Here is a 19647-nt window from a genome sequence, read left to right as displayed (position 1 = left end):
TGGTGCGACCTGGGATCTCAAAATCCTTATTTTTAATTAGGAAACTTTGCACCTCTACCTTTTGGGTATTTGCCAGGGTGTCCGGTACGGTTACCTCTGGCAGCAATGGCTTCTTCGAGCCTACATGCTCAGGTTGAGACAAAGTTTCTGCAGCAAGAGAGTGTCTGTCTTTCCATGGTTTTATTAGATTTATATGATACACTTGCTCAGGCTTCCTTTTCCCTGGCTGACAAATTTTGTAATTCACCTCGTTTAATTTTTTCATTACCTCAAAGGGGCCTTTGCTACTTAGCCAGAAATTTACTTTCAATGGTTGGTATAAGAACAAGTACCCTGTCACCTGGTGCAAAAGAACGTACTCTGGCACTGCGGTTATACACGCTTTGTTGTGCCACCTGAGCCTGGGCCATATGTTCTTTAACAATGGGCATTACTGCTGAGATTCGATCTTGCATTTCTGAAAGGTGTTCAATGACACTTCTATAGGGTGTAGCTTCTCCTTCCCAGGATTCTTTTGCTATATCTAAAAGGCCCCTGAGATGACGACCATATAGCAATTGAAATGGAGAATACCCTGTGGACGACTGAGGGACCTCACGTACTGCAAACATGAGATAAGGAAGAAGAAAATCCCAGTTTTTCCCATCTTTATCCTAAACTTTCTTTAACATCGCCTATAGCGTTTTATTAAATCTTTCTACTAATCCATCAGTCTGTGGGTGGTAGACCGATGTACGCAGTTGTGTGGCCTTAAACAATTTACACAACTCCTTCATGACTCGTGACATAAAAGGGGTACACTGGTCTGTAAGGATCTCCTTTGGTATTCCCACTCGACTGAACACCTGCACCAACTCTTTAGCGATGGTCTTGGATGACGTATTACGCAATGGTATAGCTTCAGGATAACGAGTAGCATGATCCATAATAACTAAAATATGCTGGTGGCCTCGTGACAATTTTATAATAGGCCATACCAGGTTCATTGCTATTCGCTAAAATGGCAACTCAATAATTGGTAGAGGCACCAAGGGACTACGATAGTGTGGTCTGGGAGCCGAAATCTGACACTCAGGGCAGGAATCACAATAATTTTTCACATCTTTGTGAACCCCAGGCCAAAAAAATCTTTGTAGGATTCTCTCAGTGTTTTTTTTCAACTCCCAAATGTCCCCCCATAATGTGGCCATGAGCAAGATCTAACACCGTTGTTCTAAATGCTTTAGGGACCACTAATTGTTCCAAAAGATCTTCTCCCTTTTTTTTACCACCTGATACAACAGGTCTCTTTTTATAGCCATGTAGGGAAAAGAAAGTCTAGTATCTGGCTCCACCAGTTCCTCATCAATAACCTTCACATTTTCCCTGGCTCTCATTAGGTTAGGATCTTGTAACTGCTCAGCACCAAACAGATCTTTTCTCACTTCAAGATCAGGCATATTGTCAGTCAGGGGGTCTTCTCTCTCTGGATTGCTCTGACTCTCTCTGTAGCTACAGTATCATTATGGTCAGCGTCCTCAGAGTCTCCAGCCATGACAGAAAATGGAAAAGTTTGTGCGTCTACCGCAGCCACTCCCACAGGCATATATACTTCTGTACTAGAGTTACCCCTAACATTTTTGTCCTCATATACAGGCAGTGTAATAGTAATTCTATTTTCCCACAACTTCCAGAAATGTGGGAAATCTCGCCCCACAATGACATTGTGCATTAACAATGGTACTAAACCCACCGTGAACTTTACTGCACCAAACTGGGTGTGTATGTCCACCATAGCAGTGTGGTAATCACGGTATCCCCATGTATGCAAATTACATCGATGGTCTTATCCTGCCATTTTCTGGGGTTTACTAAATCAGACTTTACCAATGTCACCAAACTGCCTGAATCTAATAATGCATTTACATCTTTACCTTCCACAGAAATAGTGCACATTTGTTTCTCACCAGCTACATTAGGCAATGCAGTACATGCTGGCCGAGCATACAAAGACAAACTACGGTTTATATATGCAGCATCACATTGCACAGGTTCATCAGTCATTGGGCAATTAGCAATCACATGACCTGGCATATGACATCTCAAGCATCTTATTAAGTCTTTACTAAGTCGCTTATAAGCCACAGACCTCCCTGGCAGCTTGCCAGTCTCTAGACCCTTCAGTCTCTCCAGAAGTAGGCACAATTCTATCAGATCTGCCAGCCCCCTTTTCCCTTAGAACAGTATTACCAGGTAGACCTGTAGTTCTCCGTTGTGGGGCTAGGGTGCGCTGTGGCAGATTCATCAGCTCCTCGGCTGCTGTGTACCTCTCCACCATCTCTACTAGCTGGTCAGCATTTTTGGGATCCCCATGGCTTACCCACTTGTGTAAGGTAACAGGCAGGGGGACCTTAAGTATTGATCCATTACCACCCGTTCCACCATCTGTGGACCTGTCAGGATCTTCGGCTGCAACCACTTCTTGGTAAGGTGGATGAGGTCGTGCATTTGAGAGCGAGGAGGTTTGTCCATTTGGTAGGCCCAGTTGTGCACACGCTGTGTGCGGACGGAAACTAACTCCCAGTCTGGTTAAAATTTCCTTTTTCAGCTTGTCATAGTTTATGGCATCCTGGTTATCCAAGTCAAAGTATGCCTTTTGCGGTTCCCCTGAAAGGAACTGTGCCACAAGTCCTGCCCACTGTTCCTTTGGCCAACCCTCTCGTTCAGCGGTTCTTTCAAAGTTTGTTAAGTAGGCTTCCACGTCATCTGCTGCCGTCATCTTTTGCAAAAAATGGCTAGCTCTTATTGCTGTAGAACTGGCACCTGCTACACCTGTAACCCTTTCAACCACACTGGCTAGTTGCTGCACAACACCTTTTAAAGTATCCCGGTCTTTTCTTTGTTCTGCCTGTGTAGCCTCCAGTTGGGCAGTCAGTCTGCGGTTTGTTTCATCCAGAGCCATCTGCTGCACGCTGGTAGCCTCCTGTTGTGCTCTGGTAGCCTCCTGTTGTGTTGCCCCAGAATGCAGCATCGCTTTAAGCATCTCCTCCATCTTCTAAGGTGCAGAGTATCAGTCTTTGGAAAAATGCAATATATAAGGGACTCTGGCCCTTTAAGGTGTTTTTTTTTTTTTCGCACAGTGCCTAAAACTTTCTCCACCAATTGTAAGAGAATTAGGTAGCGGGACAGTCGTCTCCTGGGGTAGATGGGCACTCGGTATAAAACACGCAAGTAAATTTCAGTCCGCACAGCAAACATGTGGTACTACTGGCCTCAGCCAGTTTTATTTACAGGTTGTACATGAATAAAAAGAAAAACAAATTAAAAAAAACTCTATGCCTGTTCGGCACTAACTATACAGTCAGGTATCCTAACTAACAGTGCAGGCCTAATGGCTGGCACTAGAGATGAGCGAACCGGGACAACCGAACCCGGTTTCGGTCCGAACTTCCGGAAAAGTTCGGTGCGCAGCGAATCCGAACTTCACCGGGTTCGGCCGAACCCGTTTTGACCGAACCCGGCTACATTTTGGTGCCTGCCACATGTTACATCTAAAATGGAGGATTTCACAAGATCACCTGACATCAGGCTACCCCTAAATGCCTTGCAAACGGCTCTCCCAGCCAATCGGGAGGCAGCATAGGGGCGGGCTCAAGCCTGCAATAAAAGTCTATGCACGGAGCTCAGCGGCCATTTTACAGACAGGAGCTGTAGGGATAGCATCTCTGTGCAGTAAGGGAAAGCTTTAGGAATCTAAAAGGCAGGAATCCAGCAATCGAAGGGGCTCATCCACTACTCACTACTCAGCCAGTGTGTGAATACGCTTTTATAAGGGGCTCATCCCCGTTGCATCCAACTTGCAATACAGGCAGGCTTTGTAGTACTACAACGCCCAGCATTCCCTGAGTCAGTGCACAGTGGCTTATAGAAATTCTCATTTATTACCATTTGGCAAGCCAGTGTCAGTGTGAATACGATTTTAGAAGGGGCTCATCCCCGGCCGTTAACATAACAAACAAATAACAATCCAACTTGCAATACAGGCAGCCTTTGTAGTAGTAGTACTACAAGGCCCAGCATTCCCTGAGTGCACCGCGGCGTGGCTGATAGAAATTCTCATTCATTGCCATTTGCCAAGCCAGTGTCAGTGTGAATACGCTTTTAGAAGGGGCTCATCCCCGGACGTTAACATAACGAAATAACAATCCAACTTGCAATACATGCAGCCTTTGTAGTAGTAGTAGTACTACAACGCCCAGCATTCCCTGAGTGCACTGCAGCGTGGCTGATAGAAATTCTCATTCATTGCTATTTGCCAAGCCAGTGTCAGTGTGTGAATACGCTTTTAGAAGGGGCTCATCCCCGGCCGTTAACATAACAAACAAATAACAATCCAACTTGCAATACAGGCAGCCTTTGTAGTAGACGTAGTACTACAAGGCCCAGCATTCCCTGAGTGCACTGCAGCGTGGCTGATAGAAATTCTCATTCATTGCCATTTGCCAAGCCAGTGTCAGTGTGTGAATACGCTTTTAGAAGGGGCTCATTCCCGGCCGTTAACATAACAAACAAATAACAATCCAACTTGCAATACAGGCAGCCTTTGTAGTAGATGTAGTACTACAAGGCCCAGCATTCCCTGAGTGCACTGCAGCGTGGCTGATAGAAATTCTCATTCATTGCCATTTGCCAAGCCAGTGTCAGTGTGAATACGCTTTTAGAAGGGGCTCATCCCCCAGGTTTTGATTCAACTTGCTGCACTCCAGCAGTGAAATGTCTGGTAAAAAAAAAGGTTGTGAAAGGACGGGGTAGAGGAAAAAACACCCATGCCGTCTCCTCTTCCAGTCCAAATGTTGGATCTGTTGGTGCCAGACCCAGTACCAGCATTTGTGGCACAAGATATGTGCCCAGTTCCACTAGTAGCAGCAGCCATGTGCCTGCTGGTAGTAGTAGCAGTATCAGCAAGCCAGACTTGTCCATCTCCTCCGGTGGGCGGGTTACTTTAGACAACACGGCCATTGTGGACTGGTTGGCTGGCTCGCGGTCATCTCAGTAGGAAGACTCTGACGATCTGGCTTCAAGCCAGGTTTCGTTGGATTCCAGATCCTCTACAGTTCCTTGGCACAGTGACAGTAGTAATATAGGTATTTCTAGTGTTTCCATTCCATCATCTATGTCTTCGCTCCCCCTTCCTAGCGGGAAGCCATCTTTCCTGAGAGTCCTAAGAGATATCTCCTCGGGTGCGAAGGAAGATACTCAACAACATAGTGATGATGATGATTTGTTTTCCGCGAGTCAGCCAACGGAGTGTGTTGCGGCGGTGGTGGAGGTGGAAGCGGTGTCCGAGACGCATAGCTGCGGTAGTGGGGGTGTTGGTGGTGGTAGCCGTGGTGGCAGACGCAGTAATGAGGGGGGGCATGAAGCCCGCCATGATGTCACATCACATTCACAACACAGTGACAGAAGTGGCGGGGATGATGAGGAAGGCTATGATGATGATGTTGTTTTAGACAGGACGTGGGAACCAGGTGACGAGGTGATGACGGCGTCAGAGGAGGAGAATAGTAGTGGCGGCACTGGCCGTGATAAACAGCCAAGCCGAGGTAGGGGCAGAAGACAATCTGCAAAACGTTGCAGCGGTAGGGTCAGCTCAGGAGCCGGTGACGGCGACACTGATGCTGGTGTGGGCTCCCGAAAAAAGCCTGCCAGACAAGGGGCAAGCTCGGGTGGTGGTGGTGGACGTGGTACTACCTCTTTATGGTACTCTGCCGTGTGGCAATTTTTCTGTACCTTCCCGGAGGACGAAAACATGGCACAGTGCCGTGTCTGCAAGCATAAAGTAAGGCGTGGGCAGGGCAGCAATGTAGGAACAACCGCTCTACGTAAACACATGGAGCGGCATCACAAGGCCATGTGGGACAATCGACATGCCCCACCATCATCATGTACATCTAATGTAGACCCTTCTGCCGCTGCTGCTGCTGCTCCGAGTCCCTGTCATCTAAGTAGTAGCCAGGCCTTATCCACCATGTCGTTGTCATCATCATCATCACTGTCATCTAGTGCTCCTCCTACGTCCCGTCAGTTATCCATTACGGAATCGTTGTCCAATAAGCAACAATATATACCCAGTCAACCACTTGTTGTGCGGCTTAATTCACACCTGGCTAAGTTGTTGGTGGTGCAGTCGCTGCCGTACCACCTGGTCGACTCCGCCGGCTTCAAGCAATTGATGGCGTGCGCTCAGCCAAGGTGGCGAATACCTAGCCAACATTACTTCTCCAAAACAGCTGTCCCTGCCTTGCACAAGCATGTGGAGGAAAAGGTGTGCCAGTCCTTGCAATTATCCGTGTGCAGCAGGGTACATGCCACCGTCGACACGTGGAGCAGCAACTATGGGCAGGGACAGTACATGTCTTTCACGGCCCACTGGGTCAATATTTTGCAGTCCGATGCACCACTGCAGCAATGCCAGGCATTACCACCTCCACGCTTATATCTTTCTGGTTCAACTCCCGATACCAGGCGCCTACCATCCTCCTCCTCCTACTCCTCCTTGCCTTCCTCCTTGGAGGTCTTCCGTCCCCGACAGGACACAGCGTATCTTCCACTCCTCCTCCCTCCTCTTTTCATAGGTGCAAGGTGAAGCGCCACAACGCTGTCTTACACCTGCTGAGCCTGGGCGAGAAAAGCCACACAGGGCAGGAGCTGCTGCTGTGTATCAAGGAGGAAATCGCACGCTGGCTGTCTCCTCTGAAACTCACACTGGGCAATGTTGTCTCTGATAACGGCAAAAACGTTGTGGCTGCACTGCGTCTAGGTCACCTGACACACGCTCCTTGCATGGCACATGTGATCAATCTGGTCATAACACGCTTCTTAAAGTCATATGTTAGTTTGAAGGGAGTGCTGGCCATGTCCAGGAGCATTTGCGTTCGCTTTAGACGTTCGTATGCATTTAAGAACGCCCTCCTGGACTTGCAGCGTCAAAACAATCTCCCAGAACACAGCCTGATTTGCGACGTTCCAACACACTGGAATTCCACCCTGCACATGTTGGACCGTCTGTACGAACAGCGGAAAGCCGTGAATGATTTCCTGATGCAGCAGACGGGCAGCGTTTGGAGCCAGTGTAATTTCGAGCTCAGGCACTGGCAGCTGGTTAGAGACGCATGTCGCGTTTTGAGGCCCTTTGAAGAGGCCACACGATTTGTGAGCCGTGACGCTAGCGGAATGAACGATGTTATGCCGCTGATATTCATTATGGAGCAAACGCTCACAGCAATGATTCAGCAAAGGATGGAGGAAGGATCACATCTGGCTATGGATGTTGAGGAGGAGGAGGAGGATGAGGATGAGGAAACAGGACCTGAAGAGGAGCTGGATTTGGAGATGGAATCACAGGAAGGGATAGGGGACGAGGCAGCCGCACAACATGACAGTGATGACGAGTCTGACTACGACCCTGATGATGGACAACCATGGCAGTATGGGGCGGAGATGGAACCAACCGGGCCCTCTGAAACGCTGGCCAGGATGGCAAGCTGTATGCTTCGTTACTTGCGCGCTGACTGTCGTATTGTTAGCATGAAGCAAAGAGATGAGTACTGGATAGCCACACTTTTAGACCCTCGGCATAAAGCCAGAATGGGGGAGTTTTTTGCGCCTTTCCGAGAGGGAGGCAAAATTGGCTTATTATCGAGAGAAGCTATGCAGCCAGCTTGTCACGGCTTTCAAACGGCAAACACCTGCTGCAAGCATGTCTGACCGGGGGGCCACTCTCCACTCCCCACTGTCTCATCGTTCCACCGCCTCTGGCAGAGCTACCTCTGCAATAGGCGGCAGCCGCGGCAGCAGCTCGGAAAATATGATGACAACATTATTACATCCAATACCCTGACCTGATACACATCGTAGTCACCAAAGGGATGTTCACCATCACCAGGTGCAGCACCTAAACAACCAGGTTCACTCGTACCTGGACTGTGCCCTTTCTCCGTCAGAAATGCTGATCCCAGACCCCATGGACTTCTGGGTCAGCAGATTGGATCATTGGCAAGAACTGGCCCAGTTTGCCATGGGTGTACTGTCTTGTCCACCCTCCAGTGTAGCGTCAGAGAGGGTATTCAGCGCGGCAGGGGGCTTCGTCACCCCTAAGCGAACAAGATTGTCCGCCAAGAGCTTGGAAAATCTCACGTTTCTGAAAATGAATCAAGCGTTAATCGGTGAGGATTTTAAAACCCCTGTGCCTGATGCCACTGATTAGATCTGACATTGCTGCTGCTGCTGCCGCTGCCGCCTGCTACTGCCACCTGCTACTACGGGATTCTGTCCTGTCTACTCTTTTTTTAATGTGCTGCTGCTACTACTACTACTACCACCCTTGCTGTCTGTGTTGGCTACCTCTACTACCACCAATACACCTCCACTGCCGTCTGCTACAAGCAGGCCAGCCCCACCACAGGGCTTTGTCCTGTGACTGTCGTCCAGTCTCTTTTTGTTAATGTGCTGCTACTACTACTACCACCCTTGCTGTCTGTGTTGGCTACCTCTACTACTACCAATACACCTCCACTGCCGTCTGCTACAAGCAGGCCTGCCCCACCACAGGGCTTTGTCCTGTGACTGTCCAGTCTCTTTTTTTAATGTGCTGCTACTACTACTACCACCCTTGCTGTCTGTGTTGGCTACCTCTACTACCACCAATACACCTCCACTGCCGCCCGTCTGCTACAAGCAGGCCTGAGGCCTGCCCCACCACAGGGCTTTGTCCTGTGACTGTCGTCCAGTCTCTTTTTTTAATGTGCTACTACTACTACTACTACTACCACCCTTGCTGTCTGTGTTGGCTACCTCTACTACCACCAATACACCTCCACTGCCGTCTGCTACAAGCAGGCCAGCCCCACCACATGGCTTTGTCCTGTGACTGTCGTCCAGTCTCTTTTTGTTAATGTGCTGCTACTACTACTACCACCCTTGCTGTCTGTGTTGGCTACCTCTACTACCACCAATACACCTCCACTGCCGCCCGTCTGCTACAAGCAGGCCTGAGGCCTGCCCCACCACAGGGCTTTGTCCTGTGACTGTCGTCCAGTCTCTTTTTTTTAATGTGCTGCTACTACTACTACCACCCTTGCTGTCTGTGTTGGCTACCTCTACTACCACCAATACACCTCCACTGCCGTCTGCTACAAGCAGGCCTGCCCCACCACAGGGCTTTGTCCTGTGACTGTCGTACAGTCTCTTTTTTTAATGTGCTGCTGCTACTACTACTACCACCCTTGCTGTCTGTGTTGGCTACCTCTACTACCACCAATACACCTCCACTGCCGTCTGCTACAAGCAGGCCTGCCCCATCACAGGGCTTTGTCCTGTGACTGTCCAGTCTCTTTTTTTAATGTGCTGCTACTACTACTACCACCCTTGCTGTCTGTGTTGGCTACCTCTACTACCACCAATACACCTCCACTGCCGCCCGTCTGCTACAAGCAGGCCTGAGGCTTGCCCCATCACAGGGCTTTGTCCTGTGACTGTTCAGTGTCTTTTAATGTGCTGCTACTACTACTACCACCCTTGCCAATAAAAAGGGTAAATTTTTGGAGGGCTTGTCAAAAGCCATTGGTTGTTGCTTTTACATCCATGCATGGAAGAACCCCGGCAGGCATCTGCCAATAAAAAGGGTCAATTTTTGGAGGGCTTGTCAAAAGTCATTGCTTGTTGCTTTTACATCCATGTATGGATGAACCCCGGCAGGCATCTGCTACCATAAAGGGTACATTTTTTGAGGGATTGTCAAAAGCCATTGCTTGTTGCTTTTACATCCATGTATGGAAGAACCCCGGCAGGCATCTGCCAATAAAAAGGGTAAATTTTTGGAGGGCTTGTCAAAAGCCATTGCTTGTTGCTTTTACATCCATGTATGGATGAACCCCGGCAGGCATCTGCCAATAAAAAGGGTCAATTTTTGGAGGGCTTGTCAAAAGCCATTGCTTTTTGCTTTTACATCCATGTATGGAAGAACCCCGGCAGGCATCTGCCAATAAAAAGGGTCAATTTTTGGAGGGCTTGTCAAAAGCCATTGCTTGTTGCTTTTACATCCATGTATGGAAGAACCCCGGCAGGCATCTGCCAATAAAAAGGGTCAATTTTTGGAGGGCTTGTCAAAAGCCATTGCTTGTTGCTTTTACATCCATGTATGGAAGAACCCTGGCAGGCATCTGCCAATAAAAAGGGTCAATTTTTGGAGGGCTTGTCAAAAGCCATTGCTTGTTGCTTTTACATCCATGTATGGATGAACCCCGGCAGGCATCTGCCAATAAAAAGGGTCAATTTTTGGAGGGCTTGTCAAAAGCCATTGCTTGTTGCTTTTACATCCATGTATGGAAGAACCCCGGCAGGCATCTGCCAATAAAAAGGGTCAATTTTTGGAGGGCTTGTCAAAAGCCATTGCTTGTTGCTTTTACATCCATGTATGGATGAACCCCGGCAGGCATCTGCCAATAAAAAGGGTAAATTTTTGGAGGGCTTGTCAAAAGCCATTGCTTGTTGCTTTTACATCCATGTATGGATGAACCCCGGCAGGCATCTGCCACCATAAAGGGTAAATTTTTTGAGGGCTTGTCAAAAGCCATTGCTTCTTCTTTTACCACCTTATATGTATGAACCCTGGCAGGCATCAGCCGCTTAAAATGGTTAATTTTTGTACCTTTTTTTAACAATGCATTAAGCATACAACATGCACAAGTGCAGTGGTTTCTGTTAGTTATCACCGTGTCCCATCCGTTTTCCTATAGCCATACATGTTGGCGTAACTTTGACACTAACTTTGCCTTAAAGACAGCTCAAAAGTACTTGGATACACTCATGGGTGACCTAAGAGTGTTATACAGGGCTTCTAGGGCTTTCAAACAGTGTTATACACGATTTTTAGGGGCTTTCTTGTATTACAAGTTCGGTCAGAACTAGTTCGGTCCGAATCGAACTTTTTCACGAAATTCGGCGAACCTGCCGAACCGAACTTTTCATAAGTTCGCTCATCTCTACCTGGCACCATAAACTATGCAGACCATACAACCTGTTATGAATACAGTCGGTTTGCTCTCACAAGCTCCTCTCCCCAGGCTGAGAGAGAGTGTGACTGAACTGCAGCCTTTTTAAAGGGCTATCACACCTGACCCCTGATTAATAGCTAGACAGCCCAAGACCAGGACTGTGTGGATGGAGCGGTGACCCACCCATCTCTCCCCACACCAACAACCAGGCTCAGCTGAGTTGCGGTTTTGAGCTGATCCGCAATATTTACCCTAATGTTATTATCATACTCTATCCCTGATGAAAATGGGTTTATGTGCAGTAAGGAGATGCGCTTACAGCCTCCCACTGCGCCTGCACATTCGGTTGATGTTGTCGATGTTACTTCCGGGTACGTCAGCTGACGGCCGGGAGTCACATGGTCAGACGTCACGAATGAGGTGGGCCATTGTGATTGGCTGTTTCGAAGTGCACTGCCGAAGCCCGGAGGGAGGAGTATTAGCTATATCAACTCTGGGTCCCGAGTGAAGCGTGCCGCTGACATCCATGCGTGCACGCTTCCGTGTTGTACAGCAGAATATCTGCTAATGAATGAATATCGCTGGCACCCTAGCCAGAATGACCAAGTTACAGACCCCTGATGAAATATATGTATAGAAACGCGTAGGGTCAGGTTAATGAAGGATCATAGCGTAGGTGACAGTGGCACTGTTGTTCACCCTAGCACCAGGTGATTTAGGAGCGGTAACTGCAGGCTCTGGTGTGTTTTAGGGTCTAATCCACTGTTACACCAATGTTGAAACGCTGATCCCATATTTGTATCTTTCAAGTATACCCAGTTAGAGAGGGTTCACAAATGAACCAGGAATTGGAGTATGTGTTTAATATGTTTTTAACGCACACGGTGGGGCTTTTCACAGTGGTGACTATACCCCTGTTTTTAGAGAGTTATGAAATAAAATGTATACGTTTTACTCATTCATCACTTCAATGAGTGAGGTAGCTCCCCACACGCTGAGCGGTCCTCCAGGCAGATTGCCAGTTCTGTTCTACAGATGTGCACTGGTCTGCACCGCTGCCTCACTAGGGTCATAACATCAGGGTTCAGTGAGGCGCCGCTGCAGAACATCGCGTCCGGCGTACTGCTATAATACAAGTACATTGCGGTGTCCCAATACTCAAGGGACATCACATACCTTTGGGTATATTTACATACATGTGGCTCTCATGCCCTTGATATTAATACTATTAGTACCTATGTATTTTCTTCATTATTATAAGGCAGCTTATTCTACCCTGCCCTTACTTGTCATTTATATAAAAGTGTTATTTGGATATTTACACAAGCATTATCTGAATGAGCTTATTATTGTTGGCAAATTTTTCCTAATCTTGAGGGTGTGATAGTGGGGGGTCACTCATATCCACTCGGAATTATTTAGAGGTGTAGGAGGTATTTATTTCAATCATTCGGTTTGTTTTACTGTATTTAATAAAAGTTCATTTTGATTTTATCTACCATACAGCCACACACTTTGTCCCCTTATCCTTTCGTAGTATTCAGTTACAGATTCATTGGTGGTGTACACCAAGTGTGTTTTTTTCCCCACACACAATCAAGTGTTATTTGAGAAGGTGGTTACCATCTTTATTTGATACTCATTCTCAACATTGCTACATACCTAGACCTAAGATTTAAGGAGTTGTTTTTGTCTATGGAAAAAGAGGTGAAGGAAGAGCTTCTGCAGAGAGCTTCCACTGTTCAGCTACCAGGAGGAGCAAAGCAGGAGCAGCAAAGTCAGGCTTTATTCAGACGAACGGGAAAAACGTCCGTGCAACGCGCGTGATTTGCACGCGCGTTGCACGGACCTATATGTGTCTATGGGGCCGTGCAGACATGTCCGTGATTTTTCATCAGCGTGAGTCCGCTGAAAAAAAGTCACGACATGTCAGTTCTTTCGGCGTTTTGCACGCATCACGCACCCATTGAAGTCAATGGGTGCGTGAAAACCACGCATGCCGCACGGAAGCACTTCCGTGCGAACAGCGTGATTCGCGCAAGAGCTGTCAAAAGGATGAATGTAAACAGAAAAGCACCACGTGCTTTTCTGTTTACAAACATCCAAACGGAGTGTCTTTGAGATGACCAAACCCGGACAACCGAACCGAACTTCAACGGGTTCGGCCGAACTTCAACGGGTTCGGCCGAACACGTTTTGGCCGAACCCGGCAAAAAAAATTCCGGTACGCGAAGTCAGGAGATAGTCACTGTCCAGGGTGCTGAAAGAGTTAAACTGTTTCAGCACCCTGGACAGTGACTTCCGATCCCAATATACATGAACGTGTAAAAAAAAAAAGAAGTTCTGACTTACCGATAACTCCCGGCTTCTTCCTCCAGTCTGACTGTAATGATAGGGGTAGGGAAACGGACAAGTGAGCCCTAATCTACCCGCCACTCTGTCCCTGCCTACTTGCAACGACCCGCCCTAGGCGACGGGGTACAACTGGGCGGCGGTCCCTACGCTCAGTAAGTGCACGAGACAAACATACAAGGGAATATAAGCAAAGGGAAAGGGTGAACGAGCCAAGTCAAACCAGGAGAGCACGAGGTACCAAACGCAGAGCAGAAGAGTAGTCAGAAAGCCAGGGTCAGAATGGAGCAGGATCAAATTGTTAGGAGCTGTAGCTGGGCCAGGAAACCACACGGAAAGAATCACAAGCAAGGAGGAACAGGAAAGGCAGGTATAAATAGACAGAGGGCGGGAGCTAGCTGAGTCTGGCCAGGCTGCGATAGGCTCTCCCACTCCTAAGCCTGCCAGCCTGAGTGGTGGAAGCTGGAGTCAGTCTCAGAGAGATAGACTCAGGTGAAGACTGATTACCTATGGAAGTTAACCCCGAAGCTGTGCCTGGCAGATCCTTTACACTGACCTCCCGGGATGACAATTCAGTCCAAGTGACAGCTCCAGCCAATCACAGGCCAAGCACAGGCTGCAGCGGTCACATGGACTGCGGCGTCATCCAGGGAGGTGGGGCCAGATGTCAAGAGAGGCGCGTCACCAAGGACGCGTCACCAAGGCAACGGCCGGGAGGGAAGTTCTCGGTAAGTACAAACTTTTTCTTTTCATTTTAACAGGTTGCTCGATATTGTGATCGGCATTCACTGTCGAGGGTGCTGAAAGAGTTAACTGCCGATCAGTTAACTCTTTCAGCGCCCTGGACAGTGACTGACGTCGACTAGCCTCATCTCTATGATGGCGGCTGCGCGAAAATCACGCAGCCGCGTATCATACACGGATGACACACGGAGCTGTCAAGTGGTTTTTGCGTGCGCAAAACGCCACGTTCGTGTGAATCCAGCCTCAGGAAGAGAAGAGTTCAGCAAGGAGAAATAATATGATGGAATAGGACAAGTAGCAAAGAATATGCCATGAATGTCTGATAGATGCTGGTTCCCCCCTTTGGGACCCAAATCTATCTCTAGAACGGAGCACCCTGGAAACAGCCCAGCTCAGATGTTTCCAAAACTCCCATAAAAGTGAATGGGAGTAGCGGAAACAACATAGCACAGCGAGCTATGCTGTGTCAGGATCTGTTTCTGTAACTCCTATTCATTTCTATGGGAATTCCAGAAACATAGGTGGATATGAGTATCCTATGGATATGCCTTGAATGTCTCAAATGGCAATATACCTTTAATTCCAGGGTGCTGTACTGGGTTACAAGGTGCCCACAAGGGCATAGCATCTAAAAAAGGGAAGGGGTTAGGAGACTATAGGTTTTATTTAACAATATTTCATGTAAAAATCGAAATAAAACATGGCAATCTGATTTTGATTTTTGTGTTCAATTCAATTAATATTTTATGTTCAGAAAATGGAAGTACTAATATTTTTGTGGATTTATAGCTGGAAGTATTGTTTTGGTATTGAGAACCCTATACCCAAACAAAATTATTTTATTTTGCTTCCAAAGAAAATACAACTTTCGGAATATTCAACAAAAACTGCTAGCCTTTGAGCTTATAAAAAGGCTTTACTACCTACGCCGTTCTTCCTTTTAAAAATTCAATTCTGCATCTCTGTCTGTCCTGTTCACTGATATTGGTATCCACATGTTTCAATACAGCCTGTACATGACTAACGTTGTGGTTATGGTCCAAGACAGCCAATTCGGTTCTAGCTAGCATTGTGTAAAAGACAAATAATAATTTAAAAAAAAAGACGTGACTTATTTGGCCTGTATTTCAACACGTTACTGTGATTTACCCAGCCTTTAACTGTTGCGATAGAGCCCTGGTTCAAGCCATTTAGTGCTGTCTGTAAGTGAAGAACGAAGGCAAGATTTATAAGTTTCCTATGACATTCAGTCGTGCTAATTTGTTAGATGGTATTTGGCAGATGTCCACTTATTGGTACAATCTTTGGGGGTCCTCATTACAATTTCTGGCACACCACCATAAGTGTATTTTGAGTGGAGCGATCCAAGGTGCCAAAACTTTGTAATTACAATACTTTGCTTTAAGGCTAGCAAGATTGTTTTTGCCCAACTGATTTATCAAGTTGCCAGACATCATGGGGGATGATACGTGGATATTCCTCCCTAAGCATCTTACGTATTCCCACATGTCAATCAGTAGTCAGATATTCAAACGAGCCTCTAAAAGTTCATCCAGAGTTTCCTTTCAGGCTATCTTCTCAAATGAAACTGATAACGAGGGTAGTTTTCCCTAAAGACTGTATTAATCAATTTTTTCCCATTGTACTATCAAGGATAGCTGGTATCAGATTTATTTATTTATTTTTATAATGGTAGTATGTTCAAAACAGATAAAACCAAGGGGACATATATACAAAAACACCGAAAAAAGCCCATACTTACAAATGGACACAGCCAGGTCAGAAACGCTGATAAAGGATAGCGAGCAGGTGCTTTAAATAATGATAGCCACTCCCACTAGTCTCAAGGGGAGTGGTGTGTGGTGCATGGGATGTGTAGTAAGAAATAATAAATGAATAGTGTATGTGCAAGTGTAATAATATAAGTGAAATATAGGGGGCAGTAATGAGTAAAGTGCCTCAATACAAATAAATGAATAATGGGGTGCAAGTGTGTGAAACATGGAGGGATAGTGTGTAAGTCATGAGGCGCAACGTGTATAGCCAGGTAGAAGCCTATTTGTGACGCCTTGATAATTCATAGAGCGGGCTACCCTGCTTGCTAAGCCAAACAACAACACACCATGCTCTCCCAGCATCAAAGACCCGGCTGTGTCCAAAAGAAGCAAATATAAGTAATAATGAAAAATACCTGGGGTTTTAGTGATCATTTTGGCCAAAAGGACGCAAGCTCGCAATCCACGACAAGGATCCCCAGACTTGCGAGTCCCTAACTCCCTAACTGGAACGAAAAGCTCCTGATGCACAGACAAAACAGATAAAACCAAGGGGACATATATACAAAAACACCAAAAAAAGGCCATACTTACAAATGGACACAGCCAGGTCAGAAACGCTGATGATGGATAGCGAGCAGGTTCTTTAAATAATAATAGCCACTCCCACTAGTCTCGAGGGGAGTGGTGTGTGGTGTATGGGATGTGTAGTAAGAAATAATAAATGAATAGTGTATGTGCAAGTGTAATAATATAAGTGAAATATAGGGGGCAGTAATGAGTAAAGTGCCTCAATACAAATAAATGAATAATGGGGTGCAAGTGTGTGAAACATGGAGGGATAGTGTGTAAGTCATGAGGCGCAACGTGTATAGCCAGGTAGAAGCCTATTTGTGACGCCTTGATAATTCATAGAGCGGGCTACCCTGCTTGCTAAGCCAAACAACAACAACACACCATGCTCTCCCAGCATCAAAGACCCGGCTGTGTCCAAAAGAAGCAAATATAAGTAATAATGAAAAATACCTGGGGTTTTAGTGATCATTTTGGCCAAAAGGACGAAAGCTCGCAATCCACGACAAGGATCCCCAGACTTGCGAGTCCCTAACTCCCTAACTGGAACGAAAAGCTCCTGATGCATAGACAAAACAGATAAAACCAAGGGGACATATATACAAAAACACCAAAAAAAGGCCATACTTACAAATGGACACAGCCAGGTCAGAAACGCTGATGAAGGATAGCGAGCAGGTGCTTTAAATAATAATAGCCACTCCCACTAGTCTCAAGGGGAGTGGTGTGTGGTGCATGGGATGTGTAGTAAGAAATAATAAATGAATAGTGTATGTGCAAGTGTAATAATATAAGTGAAATATAGGGGGCAGTAATGAGTAAAGTGCCTCAGTACAAATAAATGAATAATGGGGTGCAAGTGTGTGAAACATGGAGGGATAGTGTGTAAGTCATGAGGCGCAACGTGTATAGCCAGGTAGAAGCCTATTTGTGACGCCTTGATAATTCATAGAGCGGGCTACTCTGCTTGCTAAGCCAAACAACAACACACCATGCTCTCCCAGCATCAAAGACCCGGCTGTGTCCAAAAGAAGCTTCACTTTGTAAGGTTGATTAAGTAGATGTTGATGTTGTTTTGTCTAGTTTATACATCATTCTTGTTGAACATTTTCGGGACAGTGTTTGCGCTTTCCAAAAAGAGGGTCAGTACTGACAGCCATATTGTTAGTAGACCAACAATTATCAGTATTTGTAGTTTTGTCAGCCATTGTAAATTTTTGGCTTGCAGTGGGCATTGTGGTGTTTGTCATCTCCATTTAAATTGCAATTGGAAGGTTAAATGGTCTACTTTCACCATCACATTTTAAAGAGACTCTGTCACCAGATTTTGCAACCCCTATCTGCTATTGCAGCAGATAGGCGCTGCAATGTAGATTACAGTAACGTTTTTATTTTAAAAAACGAGCATTTTTGGCCAAGTTATGACCATTTTTGGCCAAGTTATGACCATTTTCGTATTTATGCAAATGAGGCTTGCAAAAGTACAACTGGGCGTGTTGAAAAGTAAAAGTACAACTGGGCGTGTATTATGTGCGTACATCGGGGCATGTTTACTACTTTTACTAGCTGGGCGTTGTGTATAGAAGTATCATCCACTTCTCTTCACAACGCCCAGCTTCTGGCAGTGCAGACACAGCCGTGTTCTCCAGAGATCACGCTGTGTCGTCACTCACAGGTCCTGCATCGTGTCAGACGAGCGAGGACACATCGGCACCAGAGGCTACAGATGATTCTGCAGCAGCATCGGCGTTTGCAGGTAAGTCGATGTAGCTACTTACCTGCAAATGCTGATGCTGCTGCAGAATCAACTGTAGCCTCTGGTGCCGACACGATGCAGGACCTGTGAGTGACGTCACAGATCTGCACTGCCAGAAGCTGGGCGTTCTGAAGAGAAGTGGATGATACTTCTCATCAGAACGCCCAGCTAGTAAAAGTAGTAAACACGCCCCGATGTACGCACATAATACACGCCCAGTTGTACTTTTACTTTTCAACACGCCCAGTTGTACTTTTGCAAGCCTCATTTGCATAAATACGAAAATGGTCATAACTTGGCCAAAAATGCTCGTTTTTTAAAAATAAAAATGTTACTGTAATCTACATTGCAGCGCCTATCTGCTGCAATAGCAGATAGGGGTTGCAAAATCTGGTGACAGAGCCTCTTTAACTCGGCAGACAGTAGTAATGGTTATGCGGAACTAAGAGGTTATTTTAGAGATTCTGTCATCTTTTTTCATTTTTTTCTGTGAGGTTCACTGTCACCCTCACTTCACCAGCTAAAGATTGTAAAATAGTAGAAATATCATTTGGCTTTTGTCGTCTTCTGCTACGCTCATATTAGTATGAGCCTGAGTAGAAGTGCGTAAAGCAAAAATTATACAACTCGTTTGTGTTTCCTTTATATATTATTTTTACCAATTCTTCAATATTTGGAAATTATACAGGAGATTGTTAAAGCCATGTACATCTCTGTCTTTTAGAAAACAGTGTAAGGCTATGTTCACACGGAGTATTTTGGGGGAGGAATATCTGCCTCAAAATACCGTTTGGAACTTTGAGGCAGATATTCCTCTCCCTGCACGCCGATTTTCGCGGCAATTGAGCGCCGCGGGCATAAAACAGCGAGATATACGCTTTCTCCTGCCTCCCATTGAAGTCAATGGGAGGTCGGAGGCGGAAGCGCCCGAAGATAGGGGAGGCGTTCTCGGGCCGTTTCTGCCGAGTTTTGTGGATGATGCTGATTCGTCAGTATCATACACTTCTATTCACAACGCCCAGCTAGTAAAACAAGTAAAAACGCCCAGATGTACACACACAATACACGCCCAGTTGGACATAAGAAAGGCTCATTTGCATAAATATATAAATGGTCATAACTTGGCCAAAAATGCTCGTTTTAAAAAAAAAAAAAAAACAACCGTTACTGTTATCTACATTGCAGCGCCGATCTGCTGCAATAGGAGATAGGGGTTTGAAAATCTGGTGACAGAGCCTCTTTAAGTATTAAAACAATAAGCGCCCTGTTTCCCTGATCAAGTCCTTTAAAATTAGAAACAAATTAAAAAATGCAAAAAACTATACATAATACATATCGCTGTGTTCGAAGGCCTGAACTATAAAAATATCACGTTACTTGTACCGCATGGTGAACACGATAAAAAAAAATCATT

This window comes from Rhinoderma darwinii, chromosome 1 (genome assembly GCF_050947455.1).
Source record: "Rhinoderma darwinii isolate aRhiDar2 chromosome 1, aRhiDar2.hap1, whole genome shotgun sequence".
Lineage (NCBI taxonomy): Eukaryota > Metazoa > Chordata > Amphibia > Anura > Rhinodermatidae > Rhinoderma > Rhinoderma darwinii.
This window is presented reverse-complemented; position numbering follows the sequence as displayed.